Source organism: Rhinolophus hipposideros (genome assembly GCF_964194185.1).
Source record: "Rhinolophus hipposideros genome assembly, chromosome: 8".
NCBI lineage: Eukaryota > Metazoa > Chordata > Mammalia > Chiroptera > Rhinolophidae > Rhinolophus > Rhinolophus hipposideros.
The window spans coordinates 16,857,423-16,881,581 of record NC_138054.1 but is presented as its reverse complement, the minus strand read 5'-3'; the positions used below and the strand labels follow the sequence as shown (position 1 = coordinate 16,881,581).

At 42.1% G+C, this 24,159-nt stretch overlaps 1 protein-coding gene across 2 annotated transcripts in view; it reads left to right on the top strand.

Annotated features, from left to right (window-relative positions):
- ATXN1 (ataxin 1) overlaps positions 1–24,159 on the top strand; it is a 288,719-nt gene that overhangs the window by 96,745 nt on the left and 167,815 nt on the right. The window contains exon 3 of one of the 2 annotated variants that reach the window (XM_081057552.1): positions 8,817–8,877. The exons of the other annotated variant lie outside the window; for it this stretch is intronic. The gene's annotated coding sequence lies outside the window, so the exon portion shown is untranslated. The remainder of the gene's footprint in view (positions 1–8,816; positions 8,878–24,159) is intronic. 2 annotated transcript variants of the gene reach the window in all.

Sequence of the window (24,159 nt, the reverse complement as noted above, 5' to 3'; positions counted from 1 at the left end):
GTTATGCAGAATTAGACTCAGAGGGACATACAGTGCAAGAGAATCAACTGAAAGTGGTCACACATGTGTGACCAAGGAGAGCAGAGTTGGGGAGAAAAAGAGACTTCTCTTACCCATCACTGGAGGTTGTGAGTTTTCACTGTCATCCTAAAAGATAGAGGTGCTTTGCTCTTTCCTATGCCGGTCATCAGGAATGGTAAACTTTCCTAAGCATCAATTCCTACCTGTCATTGGCTTTACTCCTGACCCCCTGCCAAACAGAATCTCCGAGGTTGTAGCACTTGGGAAAGAACATGGCAGGCATTCTGGCCATATCACAAATCTTAGGTGGAGAGTTCACTCTGAATCATAGGAGCCCTCAGATTCTCTTTTAGTTTGAAAGATTCCTAGATGTGGAGACCCTCAAATTTTAGCTGATTTCCTAGAACCCGCAAGCCAGCTTGCAATTGCTCAGCTGCAACCCTCAGCTGTAAACCAGCCCTCTCAAACATCACTGACTTGGACCTCCTCGGGACATTCTGGTCCAAACAGATCACTTGAGCAGCTCTCTTAGAGGGCTAAATGATCACAAGTCTCTCTCTTTTTTAATTGTGGTAAAATACATATAACATAGAATTTACTATTTTTAAGTGTATACAGTTCACTAACATTAAGTATATTCCCATTGTTGTGCAACAGTCACCGACATCCATTTCCAGAATGCTTTTCATCTTCCAAACTGTATCTTCATACTTGTTAAACAATAATTCCTCATTCCCCTGTCTCCTCAGCCCCTGGCAAGCACAATTCTGTCTCTGTGAATCTGACTACTCCAGGTACCTCATATAAATGGAATCGTACAGTATTTATCCTTTGGTGACTGGCTCATTTTACTTAACATAATGTATCCTCAAGGTTCATCCGTGTTGTAGCATGTGACAGAATTTCCTTCCTTTTTATGGCGAAATAATATTCCATGTATAGACCACATTTTGTTTATGGACACTTGGGTGGTTTCCACCTTTTGGTTTTGATGAAGAATGCTGCTATGAGCATGGGTTTACAAATATCTGTTCCAGTCCCTGCCTTCAATTCTTTTAGGTATATACCCAGCAGTGGAATTGCTGGATCTTAGGATAGTTCTATTTTTAAATTTTTGAGGGACCGCCATACTATTTTCCACAGCAGCTGTACCATTTTACATTCCCACCCATAGTAATACATGAGGGTTGCATTTTCTCCACATCCTGGCCATCACATGTTGTTTTCTGGTTTCTCTTTGTTTTTTTGTTTTATTGTTGTTGTTGTTTATGGTAACCATCCTAAGGAGTGTGAAGTGGTATCTCCCTGTAGTTTCGGTTTGCATTTCCCTAATGATTAGTGGTGCTGAGCATGTTTGCACATGCTTATTGGCCATTTGTGTATCCTCTTAGGAGCCTTTGCCTGCTTTTCATCAGGTGGTATGTTTGTTGTTGTACAGCGGCTTCTTGCCTAGATAACGCACTACTTACAGAGGCTGTTGAGCACTTATCTGGGGTTCTGTGGGGCAGCCTTTGCACATACGTAATACAGAGATGAATGTACAGGGACTTGACACTCTGGAAAACTCCACCTGACAGTGAAAGATTTGCCTTTGCTGCTTATCGTTAAAGAAGTTCAGTGGTGGAGGGGTGCTGCAGAAATAAGCTATTCACTGCTTTTGGGTTCTATGTGATATTGTCATCAAACTTTTTACTTAGTAAAAATATAGCCTCTTTGGGGAAAAGGAGGAAACAGAGATTCTGTCTTATCTTTCCCAGATAGTAGACTAGAGAAAAGAAAGTGTTAAGAAAATCATACGGAAAATACATTTATAGTACTGTATGTATTTATTTTTTAAAAATGTACATATAAGTGGATCTGGGCAGTTAAAGTTCATGTTGTTCAAGGGTCAACTGTATAATGATGTTTTAGACCAAGGGTTGACAAACAGGCCCAGGGGCCATATCCCACCCCATCTGTTTTTGTAAATAAAGTTTTATTGGCACACAGCCATGTTCATTTGTATGTTATTGTCACGGCTGCTTGTGTGCTACAATGGCAATGCTAAGTAAAAATGCCTAAAATATTTGCTCTCTGGACCTTTACTGAAAAAGTTTGCCAGAACCCTGGCTATTCTAGACATTTCAGTGATACCATTTTTAAAAAAAAGATTTTATTGGGGAAGGGGAACAATGTGTATTTCCAGGACTTTTTTCCAAGTCAAGTTGTTGTCCTTTCAGTCTTAGTTGTGGAGGGCGCAGCTCAGCTCCAGGTCCAGTTGCCGTTGCTAGTTGCAGGGGGCGCAGCCCACCATCCCTTGGTGGAAGTCGAATCGGCAACCTTGTGGTTGAGAGGACACGCTCCAACCACCTGAGCCATCCGGGAGCTCAGCGGCCCCTCAGCTCAAGGTGCTGTGTTCAATTTTAGTTGCAGGGGGCGCTGCCCACCATCCTTTGCGGGACTCAAGGAATTGAACTGACAACCTTGTGGTGGAGAGCCCACTGGCCCATGTGGGAATCGAACTGGCAGCCTTCAGAGTTAGGAGCATGGAGCTCTAACCACTTGAGCTACCAGGCCAGCCCCTAAGTGATACCATTTTTAAAACCATATATAGAATATAGTGATGTTGACTGCTGACTATTCACGTTATACTTGAGCACTTAGAAAACTATAAAGCTCAGATAGATATGAGATATTATGACCTTTAAGTATTTATTAACTCCAACTTTGTGTCCAGAACTGTGTTCCTTTAAGTCCTTGTTATTTGATCGGGGAATAGCTTTTGCATCACCAGTGCTGCTGCCAGATGAGACTGAAATGTTTCTAACGCAGGCAGCATGTTTTAAAGTCACAGTATCTAATCTCTCCTTTCCCCTGTGATAGTTGCTATTGATACTGAACTTTGGTGAAGTAGTTCTGATCTTTAGCTGCAATGAGAGGAGTTGTACTGCAGGGACATGGCCCTGAAGTTTAGAGCCCAGAAAACTTGCTGCCTTTCACTCTAAAAATAGCATCCTGCTTCTCTTCCCCCTCCCTTCAAGTCAGAGGTGCAGCTCTGCAAAGGCAGTGACTGCCAAGTTTGGAATTTAGAGATACTGTTGGTTTGCTGATTTTGCTCCACTCTCTCTGTTCCACCTTTTGACCATTCATACAATAAACCTGCTAACTGCTAGAAGAATCATTAAAGCATATAGACACTGTCTCTGAGAAGTTTATCTGGTGTGTCTGGCAATTCAAGAATATTAAACATTGACTTTAAAAGATTATATATAATGCCCTTTGAGATCACTGGAACTCCTACACACACACACACACACACACACACACACACACACACACACACACACAGGAAATCAAAAAGCCAGGAGGGACATCTACCTGAAGATGTTTTCTTCTGACCAGTGGTACGGTAATCATTTTGTACAAACCAAATAGAATCCCAATCATGGATGAATCTGGTGATATGTCACATTTTGCTGCAGATACAATATTTATCTAAAGGCAAAGTAGAGTCTTAGTCCCATTTCATAGAATCTTGCTGCCCGAACTGAAACTTGTTAGTGAAGTGATAGTCATTGGTTGTAAAAGTACCGATATATTGAAAATTTTGTTGCTTTTTTCCTTTGCTTTTTGAGAAGCTGATTTTTTTCTATAATCTAATAATTAGTATTTATCTTCTAGATCTGGTTCTCTAACCTATAGTGATTTTTAATTACTTTCCTTGGAAACCACTCCCCAAATATTATTTCCCTCTTAAGTTACAGGCTTTAATGTTCAAAACAGAGTCTGGTGAGAGTCCCTTTGCAAATGATTTCAATATGAGGGCAGAATTTCCTTATTTTTATATTTATATGTTTTTACTCCCTCAGAATAGATCTCTACTGAATTTCATGGTTATATTTACAATCATCATTTCAATTTGTAGACAAGTTTTGGAATTCAGATAGTGCCCTTTGAAGTACGAGTGACTTCTCAGAATAACTTGGGTTCCTTCATGCAGTCAGGAAGCATGCCTTCTTATTGATGGTCCAGTAAGAATTCTTTCATTTCTGCATATTTTGTTTGAATGTCTACTGTGTATGCCAGGGACTGGGTGAGGTGTTAGGAATACAGAGACAAATGATATAAATACCATGCTCTTGGAGCTGGGCCGTGATCTGGTAGGGGCGATACAATCCACAAAAATGTGTAATGGATTACGAAAAGTGCTCCATGTAGAGAAATGTACAACATACAATACTAAGTCTGGGGAATTTGTAAACTTACTTAACTCTTTAAATTGAGTTCGACTGTGGATGCATTTATCAGATAAGAAACCCATTAATGTTATTTATTTATTCTGAGGTAATCAATGGGAAAGTTGATGAAATAAAACGCATCCCTTAGAACCGATGCCCCTCCAGCAAGGCCAGAGCTCTCCTGCCATTATTGTTCTCACACATTCTTTATGTCTGGGTCATTAACATTGTGTTTAGGTCAGATGAAAGTGGCCTTTGTTTCATCTGCCACGCTTTGATAGCTAAAGTAAAATGCTGATGGAGATCATTTAAGATTGTCCCTGTGCTGTTGATTGCGTGCTTGTGGCTCAGAATCAGAACGATGCACAGTGATTGTTAGACTGACTTGCCAAGGCTACATTTTGTGTCGCTGCCACTGTCAGCACTTTGATCCTGCTCTTCTGCCTGAAGAACGTTCGTCGGGCACCCGTCGGACAGCTAACGCACAGTTTACCACTAAATGCCCTGGATAACTTTTGTTCTAGCATCCTTGCCTGCTGCTCCTGAAAAAGAAAGGTCTTCTTATTGAGAGAGAGCAAGTGCTTGTTTTTTGTGTTTGACAGGATGCTACATATTGTGGCTTTCATATAAAAACCCACATACATGTTATCAAGATTCTCATCTCTTTTCTGTTTGGCCATGAAACCCATACAGACCTAGCTTTGAGTTCTTGCTTTGACACTTACTGGGTATATGACCTTGGATCGGTTTCTTGTCTTGAGCCTGTTTTCCTCATTTGTACAATGGGCTAATTGAACCTACTTTACAGAGGTTTTGTGAGGATTCGTGATAATTGATAAAAACCTGCCACAAATTAGCCACTCAGTAGATGGTAGTAGTTAATATTAAGAAATCCATTACTCAGGATGACACTATACTCGTACAATGGCAAGACAAAATTTTTTTCAAGTCTGCGGTTCAGAAATATACTGTAAGTGTGGAATATATAGTATCAGCACAGTTATCCTGGGTAGGTCATATTTATCAGAGACACACCACTGGATGAGGATGTTAGACTCTGAACCACAATTTTTGATGGCTTGGTCTGCTATGCAGAATGTGTTCTGGGCCATCCTGTGTACACCATCAAAGGACATGAAGGTCCCTTTGAAAGCAAATTGAAGAATGTATATCATGTGTCTTTGACTGAGTAAAAGGAATATTATATATAGCACACAACACAGCTTGACCATCTGGTTCTCTCTCATGGAGAGAGCAGTGACCACAAGAAATAAACAAAGCGAAAACTCTGTTCCTATAAGAAGTTCATTGTTAGGTATAGGAATATCGCACTGGCTCCTGAATTGCATCAGCAAAAGAGATCCAGTAACAGTAGCAGTCCATACTCTGTGTGAAGTTTCTAGTGTGAGTTGTCGGAGATGCTTTCTCTGATTCCATCCAATGCTAAAATGTAAGATCTGTGTTCTTATCTAATGTCGATTCTATTTCACATGGAACAGAAGTCTCTTCTAAGAGCATTACTCCCCACCACAAACTGTCACTTCCCCTAAAAGTTGCATAAGCTGGACAAGGGGTGAACTTTTAGGGAACTTTTGTTGGGAAAGTAGCATGAGAAGAGGTTATCACCTGTTCATTCATTGTAGATTCTGTTTTCCTAAATCAAAGTCTGTATTTCTCCACTTTGTTTCTCCAGTTTTGATCTCCCCAGGATTTTCTGGCTGGTGTCTGATTTGGCATTTCTTTGCTGCCACAGTACGTCCGGTCTTTCTTTCTCTGCTGCTTCCTGCCAGCCCTCTACCTCCTGCCTGCTTGTAGGAGCAGTGTTGGCAATCCTTAGCAAGGGTCAGTTACCTTCATAGCTGGAGGAGGAATTCGCTCCACACTCTTTGCTGATTGTCAGGCTACATTCTTTCCCCCAGCCTCCCCTCAAAAGGGGTATTTTCCTGAAATGTTGCTTGTCAGTCACATTTATGGGTGTGGCATAATTTTCTCAGTCGAGGAGAAAGATGTCATGCAAGTGAAGCAAACTGTATCACACATGTTACACCAAGCCAAATCAACCATTCTCTTTGAGAAGGACATTTGATTAGAAATATTGAGACTGCACAAACATTCCAACTATTGATATATCTTCTAAACATAGTAAATTCTGTTTTTTGGGGGGTGGGAGGGTTAGGTTCTCAAGTTTATGTAATGGGATTATAATTCTTAGGGTCACGCAAGAGTTTAGTTTTCAGTTTACTTTTCTCTGTATCATTATGTAAATCCACCATTATGGGACTGAAAACAGGGACACTTCTTTAACTTCAGTCTTGCGATTTCATACTTGAAATAGGCATCTCTATCCATCATTAGCCCTAGTCTTTAAAATTTTATCTCCTTTCAATATGTTGGAAACTCACTGAATATTGTTATTTGTGCTATTATTCCCTGTGTATAAGTGCTAGTTTGTACACGTATTCTTCTAAGTTACTCCCATTCAAACCAAAAACAATCTGATGTTAATATGTCTTTTATACAATCTGCCTTTCTCAATCTTGATGAAAATGTAGAAGAACAAGAAGAACCTCACATTACCTCATGTGTAGTCATTTCTCATAAACGTGGGACACTGGTAATTCTGTAAATTCAACAAATGTATATGTAGTAGTTCCTTTTTTCAATGCAGTACTCTTGTAGTCTTTAAGAAAGTATGATAGAGATTGATGTATTGATATCAAAAGAGGTTTACAATGTAACAAGTAAAATGTTATCAGACTGCAAAGCGATACGAATACTATCGTACTATATTATGAATAAATTGTATGCACATATACAATTTTACTTATTTAAGTATATGTATACTATACTCTGCTTGAGCATAGGAGAGAGCCTGGAACCATATAAGCAAAATTTTCGTAGTGAATCTTAGTGGGACTTTCGCTGATTTGTACTGAGTTTTTCTCCTTATCTACATTATCTAATTGTTCACAGAAAACAGTTTTATTTTGTTCTCATGTGTCTCGTTTGGGAAGTGGGGATAAAGAGCATACAAAACAAGTACTGACATTTTGATAAATTATGAAATTATAAAAAGCTCTCCTGTGTCTTCCTTTTCTAGTGTTACAGATATGTACACATGTTGTGCCACATGGCATTAAAGCTTTTTCTTTTTATTAAGCCTCTTCTACGTGCCAAGCATTGCACTGAGAACTTGAAACATTATGTGAAGTGGATATTATTATTGCCATTATGCAAATGAAGAGAAGGTTCAGAGAGTTTATGTAACTTGAATCACACAGCTGGTCTGTGACTGAGCTGAGATTCATATTCCGTGAGGTTTCATATTCATATTCAGGTCTGACTCTGAAATCAGTTTTGCGGTCTCTTTATAATTCTTACTGTAGACATCTTGCCTGCCGTTAGGATGAAAAGGTTAATGTATGTGAGGGGATTATAAAGAGTTGCTTTAAAAAAAGACGGTGCTCAGAGTTTGTACTAGCATGTACCATCTTTCGGTTTGCATTGTTTCCTTGTAGTGTTTTCAGTTAGAGTATAAACTTCTCAAGAGGCAGAATCTCATCATCTCGGTAGCCCCACTTCTCCTAACACAGTCTGGTAGGATAGCCCGTGACTGCTCTGAAACCGTGAGACCTGGCTTTCAGATTCTGAGAAACTGAGTCTAGGAATCTGCTGCCAGAGGACATCCTGAGGAGGAGACTGTCCTAGTGGCCCGAGCTCTGTCTTCCTTTTAGGGAGAGGGAGCTAGTCTTACAGCTAGCTCATAGACTTAATCCCAAATGCTGTGGGATCATGTGAAAACTGCCCGTCTGGGGGGGCTAGACTAGCTTTGCCTCACATCCGCTCCTAAACCTGCAAAGGCGTCTTTAAAACAGTCTCTGGAAATTTTTTAAAACTTGGATCTTGAGCATAATTCCTTCTGTGATGTTGATTACACAGTCTGTTGCTGTCACTCCCTTATCTCCCTTTGTCTTTCAGGCTTCCTCTTCCAACATTCACATCATCTCGGTTCTTTCCCACACTTTATCTCAGACAGGGTGGCTTCCTCACGGGATTACTCCGTTGGTCTGATAAGTGGCCCCCAGCGCCTCTCTGCCAAATCCACATTCCCATCTGAGCCCAATTACGGATCCCTGTGGGGTCATCGACTTCACTGGGGTATGAATGGAGTTGTGGGTGTACTTTTGGGAAAGGGCAAGTGCAGTAATGGGCTACTCTGGTTACGTATGGCGACATCTTCAGTTAGCCCCATGATGTGGGGGTGCAGACGTGACACTTTCAAAGACCCACCTAAAAAATGATTTCCCAGGCACCACAGTATGCATTCCTTTGTCATAAGGTTCGCAGAGCTCATGATAAAGGAATCATGCATATGATTGTTTCTTACATAGTCATTGTTCAAAGCTCTTTTTAAAAATGAATGTAATCAGCCACACCACTGTACGTCCTCTGTTCTTCAGACATTTACCGTACACCTCGTAGGGGCGAAAGTACCAAGTGCTAGGATTTCTCGTAATCTCCAGGCCTTAATGACTTACGGAGTGGACTTAATGTTGTTTAAATCTTTTTCTCTTCCAGTTTTCCAAAGAAATTAGTTCGGTTTTTGGGTACAGAGAAACCAATCTGCTGTTTTCATAGGGTGAGTGATCCTTTGACTCTTTTACATATTTTTACCCACATCAAAATTGTATCCAATCAGTGTGATGCCCTAGGCAAAGTGCTTGACAGCACGTGTTTTAGAAGTTGTGTCCCACTTGGAACCAAGGTGTTCTTTCTACTCATCACATCTCCTCCCTTGGAGGGGAAGGTTTCCCGCTTGTATTTTTCTGCGCTTTCTTTTTTCTGTTCACATGTGTTGCCTCTTAAGAGTTGTCACTAGCACTGCTGTCACTTCGTCCAGCTTGCGGAGAGCATGACAATTTTTTTCCCCAGTTATACAGAAACACGGCTGTGGGCAAGGGGAAACCATTTGCTTTGTTCACACGATGCACTATTTCATGAATGCCATGATGGAGTAACAGGATGTGAGCATAGATGGGACTTCAGAGCTCATCTGGCAAAACCCCTATGTACAGACAGGCAGCTGGGGCCTAGAGGGCTTCACGTCCCCGGTCTGGGGGCGTCTGGGACAGCGGCAGAACGAGAACTAGGAGAGAGGCGTTTGACTCCCAGCTGCATGGTCTCCCGATCCCTCCGTCGCCCCCACCCCCACACAGAACTGTCTTTTGAAACCCAGTTCTTTCTGAGGATACAAAGTTATCGAGGGGTGGACTTGACGTAATACCAATAAACTAACGGTAACGTCCCTCTGGGGCAAGCGTCAGGAGAGATGCTGTTGAGCTGGTTTACTTTCTAGGAATCGTGCTTGGCTAACACCAGGAGGGGTGGGTGGAGCGGATGTACCCAGAGCACTTCCGTCACGGACCTCATCTGAGAGGGCAGATTTTCCTTTGCACCTTTCCCAAACCACTGCATTTGCAATGCCACATCATATGCCGAGACCCGGAGGTCCATCGGTGTCGCAGCGAGAGGCCGTGGCGCACCTGCAGGCCTGCGGGGCCAGCTGCACAGCGCACGCCCCCGCTCGGGGCAGTCAGCACCTGCAGAGTAACGCCTAACAGGTTCGCACAGGGCAGTGAGAATTTGGCCTGCTGTGAGAGAGACTTTGGGAGGGCCGTTTCTTCATTGAAAGACAAAAAAGGTAGACTGTTTTTCACATGAGAATTCAGTTGTGGGGTGTGGCAGACAGAAGTGTGAGGCTCCAGCTCTCCACTGGCCTCTCAGAGGTGGACCTCGGCGGTGGGTCTTTCCAGGAGGCCTGTGCTAGACTGGCTCTGGATCCTGTTCATTTAGGCTGATTCCCTACGTGCACTTATTTCCAAAACATTCCATCTCACGTGGGGATTGGTTTAAATGTAGTACTGAGAGCTTGTGACCATTATTGTATCCTACTCATCAACTTAACCAGCTTATCTTAACAAATGGGGGCTTTTCTTCTGCCATAACCAGAGTCATTTTTAAGGAACTCGGTATGTCTCCTTATCAGAGTACAGAGACAGTCAGCTTTCTACCAGTGTCCTGAATGCAGCTGAGAACATGGACTGCTGATTCACTGAGGGGTCGCCTGCTTATTACTCTAATATTGATCTCTTCTTTCTCCGGATACTCAGCATGCGTAAATGTGCATTCATTAGAAGTGTGAACTTGAGGGTTTTCATTCCCTCCTCTCCTCCGAGAAAAGCCCAAAAGGTTTATCCCCAGAGCTTGGCACAGTATGACGTGGGACGCTGAGATCTGTTGCTCTCTGGGGACGCTAAGGGTCTCTGTGAAATCAAGAGGTTGGTGAGACTAAAATATAATAGAGGACAACTGAGGGCCTTAGGAAAGTGGGGAAGTGCCAGATCCGATGTCTACTTTGTCCTGTCTTTTTAGTCAAAGATAAACTAGTAGAGGGGAGTGTAAGGCAAGAAATGGTAAAGGGATGACATAAGACCACCTGACCTGATGCCGACCTCTTGTGGCTCCTTTGGTTTCCTGCTGGGGTCATGCTCGTAAGGCATTTGAAGTTGACAGTCAGGAGGCATCAAATCATTACCCAAAATATGACAAGCCGTTTTGCGTCTATCAGTTGGTGTGTGTGTGTATGTGGTGGTGTGGGGGGAGGAGGGTGGCGACTAAACATAAACTGAAACCATGAGTTTCTTACTTAAAAGCACCTTTGAGGCTGGTCCCCACACTTTGGGTTTGTACCATGCACCATGCCACATGTGTACATACACCTTATAGAACACGAGTCGCTGGGCTTCGTTTCGTGGCACGCATTGAGGCTGGACCCTGAAATAATGCTGCTGTTGTTACGAAGCTTGAACTGCGCTCACCATCGATGGTATCCCTTTAAGGGAAATCTAGGGAACTGCTCTTGCCAGTGCTGAGATTTTATTTGCTAGAGGCTAAGTAGCAATGGCATGTATTGGTTCCATAGCAACATGTCTGTGTGCAGCCCAAAAAAAAATGTAATGACTGTGGCAGGCAGTATATCCTGGGCAAGATGAGCCCAGCCCTGATGCCCCCTTTTATTTCCCACCTTATCCTGGCCTGCCTTTCCCCTCCTGTAGCGTACGTAGACTTCGTAATTGTTACTATCTGTCCCTGCAATTAACACTTGCCTCCTGTCCACATCGAGCCTGGAACTTGAGGAGGGAGAAGACAATATCTGTAGTAAAATTCTGCAGACCCCTGAGTGTGCCAGCAGAGCTGGCAGAACCTCCTTGCCTTAGCAAACAAAAGTAGGTGGAGAGTCTGTGCTTTTCATCATCCCTGTGGCAAAGCTGCTCTGTGAGAATGGCACAGTGGGTAGAGCATTTCCTGTACAGTGCGGGCAGCCGCTCCTGGCTGGAATGTGCAGTGAAATGGAGCAGTGTGAGATCTAGGGGAACAGAGTACCCATTAAACGTGCTACACAGATCCAGGAGGCTCCTTCCCGTGTGCAGCACGGGCCGCACAAAGAAATACAACACATTGCATATCTTCTAGGAACTTCTAGGAACTTCTACCAGAGGTGCAGTTTCTAAGTGCAGTTACTCCAGTGCATGTAGTTGGGGTTTTAACATTTTTCTGATATTTTCTCCTTTATAAAATCCTCCATGAAACAAACTATTTTAATCACTCTTGATTTCAACAGGTGCTTTTTCCCTATGAACTCCTGAAGCATCTTTAAAAATCTGCCATCTATTTGACACTTGTCTCAGACTTCCTTTTCTGATACAGCTGTCTTTCTAGGTAGAGGGTAAGGCCTGCAAAGTCAGGAACCATCTATCTTATTCTTCATCTTTTTTTTTCTCTTTTTAAAATTTCTCTAATACTAAGACTAAACCCTGCAGATAGTAACCATGCCATCAATATTTTCTTCATGATAACATTGTAGTTTCACCCTGTCTCATAAGGAAGTTGTAAAGCACGTGTGTAAATATATTGAAAAAAATGCTTTGAAATTCTTCGGAGGAAAGATACATTCAAGAAATTCTTTTTCTAGCATGTGTTTTAAAAACATGTCGATATGAAATCACAAGGTAAGAAGACCTCACATTTCCTCATCTTCTTCTTTGTGGCAACCGACCACAAAGACTTTTACACTGGTACTGAACTCATTCTTTTTCCCAGCCCTTCCCCCCATATTTGCTACTTCTATTGAATTTGCCTTATTATACTATTTGGGCCAGACTTTTCCATCAAACACCCAGCAGTGTCTTTGAAGCTATTAAGCAAGCGATTTGAAGGTTTTTCATTAAGGTGACAGGTTTGATAGATTAGGATAGTGGTTCCTAATTTAGTTGTGAGGTGTCTGTAGGGGAGGGAAGGCTTTTATTGTATAAAAACTTTTATCTAAGAGTTCTCTTCCCTTCCCCAGTTCTCAGCCAACTGAGAAATAAGACAAGCATAATAAGACAGGTGGAGGCCAAACTGCACCCTTTTTGACTGATAACAATTGAGTTAGAAATTATATTTCAGGCTGAGAGCCAAAAATGGGCTTTCTACCTCCCACTTCCCCAGTCTGGGCCTGTTCACAGTTCACTTGCAGGAAAGTTTGGAGTCTGCAAGCGGGTCACTGTCTGTTTGAAGAAGGAAGGGGGAAAAGACCAAAATCCACCCTCGCTCCCCTCCCCGCAAGCCAGTGCTCAAAATTCTAACTCTACTCAACAGTAGATTAACTGTATCCAGTGGAGTTCACATTACCCAAGGGGAGGCAAGACCACCATGCTGGCATTAGCTCCCCGCTGGGTAACTCACTTCATAGCCTTGGGAAGGAAAAGCGGATGGAGTAAAAGGCCAGGAGAACTTAGGGAAAGTCCTGTGCGTAAAAATACGGGGCGGGGGCAGGAGAACGATGTTCCCCTCTGGTTCTGCTCACATCTCTCACTCTCTATACTCTAGTCGGGAAAACTACCCCACAGTCTCACTCTAGCCATCACACCCCACTGTGTTTTCTTCATAGCTCTTTGCTTTATCTATTTGTTTACTGGTTTGTTATTAGTCTCCTCTATTAGAATGTTAGCTCAGAAAGAAGCCAAAACCTCATCAGTATCATTTACTGCTATATCCTGGTACTTAAAACTGTACCAAACACATAAGAGGCATTTGATAAATGTTTATTGAATGAATACGTGTTGTTTTATGCCTCTTCTCACACTCCTTAATTGCCTGGACATCTTGGTGCCATCTTGCCAGGCCAGCACCTGTTCATATCGTAAGGCTCAGTTCGGCTTTGACGTTCTCTAAGCCTTTCCTGGCTTCCCTTCTTCCAAAGAGAAGAACTTTCTTGTTTGTAACTCCCCAGTTGCCAGTAGTTCATCGTGTGTGTGTGTGTGCGCGCGCGCGCGCGCGCGTGCACGTCATCTGCTGTGTGTGTGAATTTGTGTGTTTTCTCTTTCCCTCTTCCAGGCTGTGGCTCTGTAACACTTCAATTCACTCATTTGTTTACATATTTATCTCCCTTACTAGATGGTCAGCTCCTTGGGAACTGGACGGCCTCTTGTTCATTTTTGTTTCTCTAATATCTGCCGTGTAGCCAGGTGCTCACTTAATAATAATATTAGCATTCTAAGTACTTAACAGCATGCCAGGTACTGCTTCATTTTAGTGCAGTTAACCCCTAAACAACAGGGGGTTGGGCGCTGACCTTCCCACGCCGTCGAAAATTTGTGTCTAACTTTTGACTCCCCCAAAACTTAACTACGAATAGGCTCTTGTTGATCGGAAGCCTTACAAATAATATCAACAGTCCATTAACACATATTTTGCATGACATATGTGTTATATACTATATCCTTACAATAAAGTACGCTTGAGAAAAGAAAATGTTATGAAGGAAGTCATAAGAAAGAGAAAATACATTTGCAGTATTTATTTTTTTTAAAGCTGTGTATTAGGGGACCCCTGCAACTCAAACCTATTTTGTTCAGGGGTCAACTGTACTTAAAATAACCCTGTAAGTTATCTTACACATATTAACTTGTACAGTTCTCACAACAACCTTACAAAATACACTTTTAACTGTCCCTTTACAGGTAAGGAAATGGGGGGGAGGGGCATAAAAAGATTAAATGACTGGCCTTCGGTCTCACAGCTAGTCTGATTCTATACCTGTTATTAGCAGAGATGCTAACTCGCAGAGAATGGTTGTACAAATGAACAAATGAATGAATGAGACTCCTGGAAGCCCGGACCATTATCACTAAATAGGGCTACAGGCATTGGGATCAACATAAATATGTGGTAAGAAGTGATCACCAAGCCAACCTAGGATTACTATGTCTGACATAGAATCCTGAGGCTGTGACTGAAGTTTCATCCACAGGTGAACCCCTAAAGTCTTATTGTAGCTATTGCACTTAATTCCTAATTATCCTTGTCAGCAAGGTGGTGTTGGTTAATGAAAAGAAGTAATGAATTGTCCTTATATTTGGGGAATTATTTCCTACTGGAAAAATATTAAATCATCAATTATGAGTTAAACAGTTGCTGTGTGCAATGATCACGCTTAAATTGGGGAGGAAATGGGAGGTAGGTGGATGTGAATTGGAGGGTGAAGAGGAGAGCCCTAAGAGTGTAAGCCAAGGTCACTGTATTCGAGAGGCTGTAGCATATGAAGGGCCAAGGCATAATTACCTTTAAAGTTAAGGAAGTTAAAAAGGAATAAAGCGCAGTAAATGTGAGCACTACCATAAGGTGTTAGTACACATGATTCATTACCAGTCATATTTGAGAAAATGTATTAGTCAGGATAGGGTTGGCTTATGCTATAGGAATAGTCACCCCTAAATGCTCAGTGGGCTTAACAAAAGAAAAGTTTATTTCTCACTCATACGGTGTCCTCTGGATCTGGTGTCTCTCCATGCATAGCTCTGGGATGCAGGCTGCTTTGATCTTTCTGTCCTACCATCTAGAGGCCTCCTTCCTGATCATAGGGAAGAGAGAAAACGGGACGATTGCACTAGCAATGAAATGCTTCCTAGCTTTGTCCTGGGAGGGACACTTGTCTCTGGCTATGTCTTAGACATGGCATGCAGCCTTTTATACAGCTCATATCATTCCTGTCCTCTCTCTCATTTTTGTTTTTCACCCACCCCGCACACAGTAGTGCTCAGTGAATATTTGGAGGGTGAAAGAAGGGGTGAACATAAGAATGCGTTGTCACTTAAGCCTGATAGTGTTCATAGCTGTAATGTACATGATAACCCCGAAGCCCAGGCATGGAAAAATTAGGGACAGCTCAAAGATATTTACTAAAAGAAAAAAAGCATGAATCAGGAATAACAACAACTAACATCAATAAGCCATAGTGAGTGGAAAAATCATAAGGACATGGACAGACTAGGTCCTGTTTAGTTGGTGGCTGAGCTCATCATATTCGAGTCCCACTCCTCTAGACCCCAGCCCTGGACTCGCCACCTCACTGTGGAAAAGCCCGCAGCTTCACTTCCCACTTCTGTGTTTTCTAGTGGCACCCTGCCTTTCTAGTCTCGTTCCTCCTGAATGAGGTAGTGAGCATTACCGTCATTTAAAAATTAAAAAACTCACTTAAGGAGAGGTTAACCTATCCGAGATGCTGCCGTGAGTCCAGCCTAGTAGTTAGTATATGACTTCACTGCACAATCTCTTTCCTGCGTGAGGTTCTCTTAGACTTTCACCTGCCATCTCACAGCCTGGGGTCCTGGTGGATGGGCAGCATCCACTCCAGATCCATGAAGAGGGACTTCCAGACAGGAGTAAAACATGCTGAGCAAGGCATAGCAGCTGAATGTGAAAAGTAAGTTGGAAGCTCTGTGTGTAAAACAGCACAGAGAGTGGAGAGTTCACAGAGAGGAAGTGGGAGATTGTATTGGAAAAGCAGGTTGGGGCCATACCACACATGTCAGACCGAGCCCTGGGACCTCTCAGCCACATCTTACTGTGTCATATTTGATCAAAAGAAACCTGAGTACAAGGAGGACCCGTGATCACGGCCTTAACAAGTCCTAGAAAAGGGTACTTCTTTATTGCTGGTTTGGGGTGGTAGTGGTGGAGAGGGAGGGGTCTGAGCCCTCTGTCTGTCTCTATGGAAATGTGGACGGAGCATTATTGTGGAGAAGGTCCCCAACTGGGGGTTGGTAATCACAGGAGATTTTACGTCAAGTTGGTAATGTGACCAGCTGTGTTTCAGTGAGATTAACTTTACAACTGTGTTCATGGCCCATGAGACGGAGCCCTCAGTTAGGAGGTCACTGCAGGCAAAAGGAGATAAGCCTTGGAAAACTGTTTTGGGGGCTTTCTAAAGGGACAAATGTGGGAGACACTACAAAGAAAGAGTCGATCAAAACAGAGTGACTGAACATGAGAAACAAAGGGAGGAGTTGGAGATAAGTGAATTTTTGAGCCCTGTTGGCTATTGATGGTGTCCTATGGTGTGTATTCTTTTGAGCTTTTTTTCGAAACTGTCATGCTGTGAGGTGAGTCTTCTCAGGTAGAATGGGGGGATAGCCTTAGACCAAGATAAGCTGCTTTTGAGTAACTAACAGTGTTGTCCTGACCCCAACCTTTTGCCTATGCTTCCCCTGTCTCTCCCTCCCAAAGGTTTAGGATCAAATCTTAAACCAGCAACAAAATCGTCAAGGCTGAAATGTCATCTCCATCCTGGCCCTCTAGTGCAGATAAAATGGTTCAAATGTGGGCAAGAAAGTAAAATTAAATGTTAGGTTGCCATGTCTAGCCCCTGATAAGAGAGGGTTTCCTATCCCACCGTGAGGGCTGTTTCTCTCCTGGCTGGCTTGCCTGGCTGTCACACACAACCGCCCTACGGCTCTGGGAAATGAGTGGTAATGTTTTGCTGGTTGGTCAGATTTTTGCAAGGTAACAATTTTTCTGAGCTTTACTGCACACCGCTTTCTTAGTCTCTCTGGTCTGACAGGAGAGTCAGTTTTGATTTGAGAGAAAGGAGGAAGAATGCTGTTTGGTGGGAGACAGGAAGCATGTATTGCATTCCCATTTTTATTTTCTGGGTCTAGCCATGTCACTTGTCATAGGTGTCGATCTCCGGTGGCAGAGGACAGTCTGATAAGAGAAACTGAAATTGTGTGCAGCTCACACATAGCAACTCGTCTCTAAGGTATCGCAGCGAGCAGCCCCAGGTCTCTTTCCCTAGCATACAGGCTGGAGCTGGAGAGATGCTACCAGGAAGAAGAGAACTCCTAACACCCTGCCTTTCTTCTCTGCCTTCCTCGTGGGGCTGGGAAGCAGGCAGCTCTGGCTAGAGGTGCCGGAAGTGTGATAGTGTGGGAGACCTTTGATGTCACTGTCCCTCTCTCTCAAATGCCCTTGACCCTTCTGACTCTGCCCTTATTGGGTAGACCCTCCTGCTCACCCTAGCTGGCATCTGAACAGCAAATACTGATCTGTCAAAGCTGCTCTTTCTGTCTGTGAACTCTCCATTCTCCATGTTGATCACACATAGAGCTTCCAGCTTATTTTTCACATTCAGCTGCTCTGCTTTGCTCAGCATATGCTTTACCTTTTTCTTCTTGCTTCACCCCTCCTTCAAACCCATCAAGGCAGAGGGCCTCCCTGGGCGTGGAAGATACTTTGCATTCCTCATCAGTTCAGGCCCTCTTACATACCCATGAAATCACCGCGGTTTATTAGATTGGTTTGTAAGTCAGAGTCCTTTGAAATTGCAAGATGATTAGAAGCCTCTATCATGTCTGGGTGGGGGAGAGGTATATATTTAAACAGAAAGGCAAAGCTATTTATAGATTGTTATGTGTTGTGTTGAAGGGAGAAGGTCAACTTTAATGTTTTGTTACCCCACCTTCTATAGTTTCAAGCAGTTTCTCACTAGTACTCGAGACTTTAAACATTTCCCGTCTCCAGTGATATCTATATTCTTTTGATGTACTGTGTATAGAAACTAAAGCAGGAACAGGCTTCAGAGTAAGCTAACCAAAGCATCTTAGGCTTTTGATCACTTTCCATTAGCATGAACAGTAATCTCTGTCCTGTTGGATTTCGTTTGAAAGCACGTTCGCTCCTTAATGAAGATAAACATGATGCTGCATATTTCATCTGTCTTCTCAACTCAGGAACTGAAAATTTCATGTGTGAGATTAGCTCTGTTGGCATAGAGGGGATTCTGAATATCCCAAACATTTCCATAGCCATTGGCTGAACTTTTCTAATGTGCTGGCACTAAAAGAACAGATACCTAACAGATATTTGACTTCTAAAACCTGTTTCAGTGGTAAGTCCCAGCGGTGAGTCTCGCAGCCACATCTGGCTATGTAATATTTGGTCAAAAGAAATCTGCGTGCAAGGACACGTGATCGTGGCCACTAACAAATTCCTAGAAAGGCGTGCTTGTTGTTCGTTTCTGATTAGGTGGTGGCGGCGGTGGGCAAAGGGTCTAAGCCACGCTCCCGGTTGCTGTTTTAATATATGTACCACTGTTGCCGCTGCCTCTGGTGTTGGCTCTGACCCTGATTGGCCGGGCCCAGGAGGGAGGGCATGACTGTTGCTGTGGTCTGAAAACCTTCAGGCAGAGCTCTTTGAGAAAGCAGATTGCAGGGCCAGCTAGTATGTGCTCGTCTCAGCCCATTCAATTCTTCTTTGCTTTTTGACATAGTGGCAGGAAAAAAAACAACAAAAAAGACTTGCATTCTTACATTGTTTCTGTCTTTTATTTTTAAAGAGTGCTTTTAAATGTTTAGAACTTGGAAATACTATTGCTGTTGTTGTGTTGTTTTAATTTAGTATTTGAAAAATGTGTGTGCTGACATTGCCCGTGGAGTACAGCTTCCTAATTGAGAAAGAACACTAAACAAAGCGATTATTTCGCTTTTAATTTAACAGGCTTTCTTTCCTTAGAGTTGAGAGGTGATTTGAGATGTTCCTGTTTTCACATTCAGCTATTTCCTGGTTCTATGATCATAATAAATTCCATAGCTCCAAAGCATCAGAGCAGAGTGTGTCTTCTGCAGGAGTTATTTACAGATACTCAAACAAATGGTGCTTTCTGAGGAAGGAGAACTGTGTATGAAAACTCTGTGGTAAAATCTTTCGTATCAGTCGTGGCAACAGAACTTCTGAGGAGCTGGCTTTAAGGGTAATAACATCCCCCATGGCTGTGAGGCCGAGAGGAAGGGGAGGCACTCCCGTGTTCTGCTGCCAGCTAACACCTGGCTGCCTCAGGACAGCCTGCCTGGTGATTAAACCCAGGAGTCTGCGCAAAAGATTAGAGGGACCGCTGAGGAGAAAGGCGACCTCGCCCTGCTAAACTTAGGTGCTGAAGGAAGCCGAACCACCTGGGAGGCTTCCCTGGTGGTGTGACAACCACTAAGGCAGTGAGGTGGCCTGAGATTGACCATTCTCACAACCCACTGATTCTCCTCGGAGTGAAGACGGTTTTCTCTAGTCCTCCCGACCTCACTTCTCTTTCTCCTGCTCCCTGAAGGACACTTTGGCAGCGGATATATTATCCATTTGAACTTCTGAGAACATTAGTAAGCAGTGTGGACAAGAAGGGAGGAGTTTCAGGCTTTCTTTGTTGCTGGGATGGTCCTGAGGGAGAAGAAAATAGTGGAAGGTTGTAAACATCTGAATAAGGGAAATCGAGGAACCTGAAGGCAATGTCCTATGTCACTCCAAGTACCTACAATGTGCTGGGGCTCAAGCTTATTCACTTAAGTACACATTGTGTTAAAAGACGAAGGACGGGAGGTATAATTCCATGCCACTGAAGTTATTAGCTCCCTGTCCGTTTATTCAGTGGAGTGGAAGATTGAAGCAGTTTCCCTTTTGATTCAACTACAAAATACCTTTTGTTTGAATTACGGAAGTCTGGATAATTTTATTCATATGTTAATGCCCTCTAGTGGCCAGCGTGGTGCCCTTAAAGAAGCCCTTTCCCGATGATTTCACTTCCCATCCCTAACTAAAAGAAGCACCTACTTCTCAGCAGCTGAGTATGTATCAGGTCCAGTCTGTATTTCCTTACTATGATTTATCTATCGCATAGGGAAAAAATGAAAAGATTTGTTCCAGAACAGATAAAGTGCTATTGCTGCATCAACTTTGGATAAATTGTGCATCTGTAGCCCATCAGTATTATAAGTCCACTGGGTATGACAGAAGACTCTTTAAAACTTTGATGTAAATATTTTCACAGCCAATCCACTCATTAAAGGAGGAAAACTATGTTATTGACAATAGTAGGCATGTCCTCTGCTGGCTTCCCACTCATACATGGAGAGGTTTCATAAAACTACAGAATCTTCTCAGCTATTTTTAGTAGGCCAAGGCAAAATTTGTTTTCCTCACTCAGAAGGTTGATGTCGTTAACCTTCTGCTGTCTATATAGCTTTTTATATATCTATATATGTCTATATATCATTTTATAGAGTGAAGCGTATTCACTCTCAATTATCTTTGAAGGAATTGTGTAAATTATGTTTTGTTTTTGATACTTTGCTTTCCTACTCAGTCCAACCAGTCAAATAGTAAATGAAAGGCTACTGTGAGCTTGATCAAGTACCTAAGAATCACCTAGGGATCTTGTTACAACTCAGATTCTGACTCCCCAGGTCTGAGGTGTAGGGCCCAGGATTCTGCATTTCTAAAAAGCTCTCCGGTGGTGCTAGAGCTACTGGTCCAAGAACCACATTTTGATTAACAAACTAATACTTGAGTAACAAGGTGACAGGTAATGAAGATAGTCTATGTCCTCAAGAATCTTATGCTCTGAAAAGGGACTGGTAAAAGAATACAAGGAATTATGGCATAAGATAGAATGTAATAAAATGTATAATGCAAGTTAAAAACATGCTTCAGGGAGCTAAAGAAAAAAGTGATGACTTCGGATTTGAAAGATCTGGAAAATTTTCATGGAGAAGGTTATTTTGAAATTGGATGTGAGGTTTGGGTTCATGTACAATGGGGATGGGTAGGTCTGGTAAAGGCAAATGAGCCAAAAAACACAGATTCTGGAAAACAAAGTATATGCTGGGAATAAGAAGCCACCGATTTGCCTGTGATGGGGAAAGTGGGAGATACAGTTGGAAAGGTAAGTTGAAGTCATATTTAATCAGCTCTGGGCTTAATTCAGAAAGCAAAGAGGAATTGGCAATAAGAGATTTTGAAACAAGAAGTGGAGGGTGATGTCATTTTCCAAACAAGAAGTTATAGGACAGGTAACATGATTAATATTAGCACAAGGAGAATAGTGAATAGGTAAGATATGGAGAGAGAAGGATCAGAAGGTTTCCAGGAGGACATCAGGGATGGTTCAAAACATAATTGCACAATAACTATAAATAGGAAAGTCAACTGAGCTATAGAACATGTTTGAAGTGTAAAATGACCTGGATGTACTGTCCAATGTCACTTCCAAGAGGCTTTCCTTGTCTCTCCTATCTAAATAGCACTCCAGTCTTCTTACTCTGCTTTACTATTTTCATAATACCTTTTACTATCTGATATTATTTTTAATTTATTTGTGCCCTGTACTGAGACTCTTGTCCCCCACGGAACTTATAGTCTACTGGAAGAAACAGACAATAAACATGTAAATGTATATAATTAGAAATGAAGGAAAGAGAACAGGACACATGAGAAAGAGTAACAGGGAGGAGGGATGAAGCTACTTTAGATTGGGTGGCTAGAGAAAGGCTCTCTTAGAAGGTGACATTAAGCTGAGTATGAGAAGGGGCACAATATAGGGGTTAGAGTGAGGCAAAGAGGATGGCATATGCAAAAGTCTTGGGGTGAGAAGTACTTGGTACTTTTGAAGAACTTGAACCAGTTTGGCTGGAGGCTAGGGTGAGTTGGGAGAAGAGTTAGAAAGAGATGAAGTTAGCGTTGGCAAGCCACAGATAGTGAAGAGCCTTGCATTTGACAAGGAGATTTAATTTTATTCTAAGTGCTTTGAAAGTCGTGTAAGGGCCTAAACAAGCAGGGTGGTTGGGAGGATGACAAGAAAAGCAGAGAAGTTGGGTAGAAAACCTGTAGTTGACCAGATACTGGCTTGGATTTAAATGGTGGCAGTAACATCAGAGAGAAGTGGATGGGTTCAAGATACAGTACATTCTCAATGTTAGCTACACAGAGCATGGAGATTTTTCATGTGGGTGAAGAATAAGGAAGTGATTACCAGGATAATTCTCATGTTTCTGGCTTGAGCAACTGAGGAAATGAATATATCATTCACAGAGATGGGAAGGACAGGCACATAACAGAGTTTTGAAAATGTGGAGTTGAAGGTGTATTTTTATATATATACTTCTGTAGTATTCAGCTCATTCATGTTGTATATCCAAGCTCCAGAACTCTTCCCATCTTGCAAAACTGAAACTCCACACTCATTAGACAATAACTCCCCATTCTCCTTGCCCCAGCCTCGGCAACCACTGTGCTACTTTCTGTCTCTATGAATTTGACTACGCTAGATTCCTCATCTAAGTATCTGTCCTTTGGTGACCGACTTATTTCACTTAGCGTAAGGTCCTCAAGGTTCATCCATGTTGTAGCGTGTGTCAGAATTTCCTTTCTTCTTAAGGCTAATATTCCATTGTGTGTATATACCAAATTTTATTTACCTGTGTATCTATTGATGGACACTTGGGTTGCTTCTACCTTTTGGCTATTGGAAAGAATGCTATGAACATGGGTGCACAAATATCTCTTCAGGATTTAGTTCTTTTGAGTACATACTCAGAAGTGGAATTGCTGGGTCATAGGGTGATTCCCTTTTTAATATTTTGAGGAGCCATCATACTGTTTTTTTCAGTGGCTGCACCGTTTTACATACCCACCAATAGTGCACAAGGTTCCAATTTCTCCACATCCTTGTCAACACTTATTATTTTCTATTTTTTTCATAGTGTCTACCTGCAGGGGTGTGAGGTAATGACACATTCTTTTTAGTGGCTATTTCAGGCAGGCTGTTGAGTCTTTAGGGGGCGTCTACAGATCAAGAAGAGGTGTGGGTCTGAAACATACCATACAAGTTCAAATGTAAGTTATCTTCCATCCTTTCAGAGTTTGTTTGTTTATTTGGGTTTGAGTTTTTTGGCCAACTTGACTGAACATTTAAGGGCTTAGAGATTTAGATAAAACAACCAAATTTGTACTTAAGCTATTTATTTAGTCTCACAAACTTGTTTGAAATCACATAAAGATTAATTTAGAAATATTTATTGTTTTGTCTTCATATTACGTGAAATAATGTATTCACAACCTTCATCTGTAATACCACTGTCTTCATCATCTTTTGAACCACTTTGTGAGTCATCTAATGTAATTTTCCAAAGGATATCATCTTGATTTACATTTAAGCCATTTGAAATACAGTATGTTTTGAATCTGTGTGTGACGCTATCACCAGACATTTTATCCCAAGCCATGGGATTCCTATATCTGTTGATTATATTTTAATACCTTACTGGCCCAGACAGTCACATAGCCAAGCCCAGAGTCCATGTGAAAATGATATATTGAGCACCATTATTATAACAGTATGGTATAAACAATATTGAGATTTTTTCCTCCATTCTTCCTTTGAATATATATTCATGAACTGTACAACTTAACTGTGTTGCTTTTGAAATCAGTCTTTAAAATGCCTGTTTTATTTATAATGACATCCAGTGCGTGCAACTGTAAAGTGATACTCCCAAAGATAATTACTAGTGAAATTTGTTTTCTTCCTTAAAAAGAAAAAAAAAATTCTGTTGGATGACTTTTATAAGCATGCAAAACTAGCATTGTTCAAGGTAGTGCCAAGAGACTATGTTTTCTACAAAGAGTACTTTGTTGTATAAAATACAAAGAGTGCAACATAGTAATGTGATAAGCCCCTTACAAGGTCTCAGAAATTAAGGGAACCTAGTCTTTTCTGACA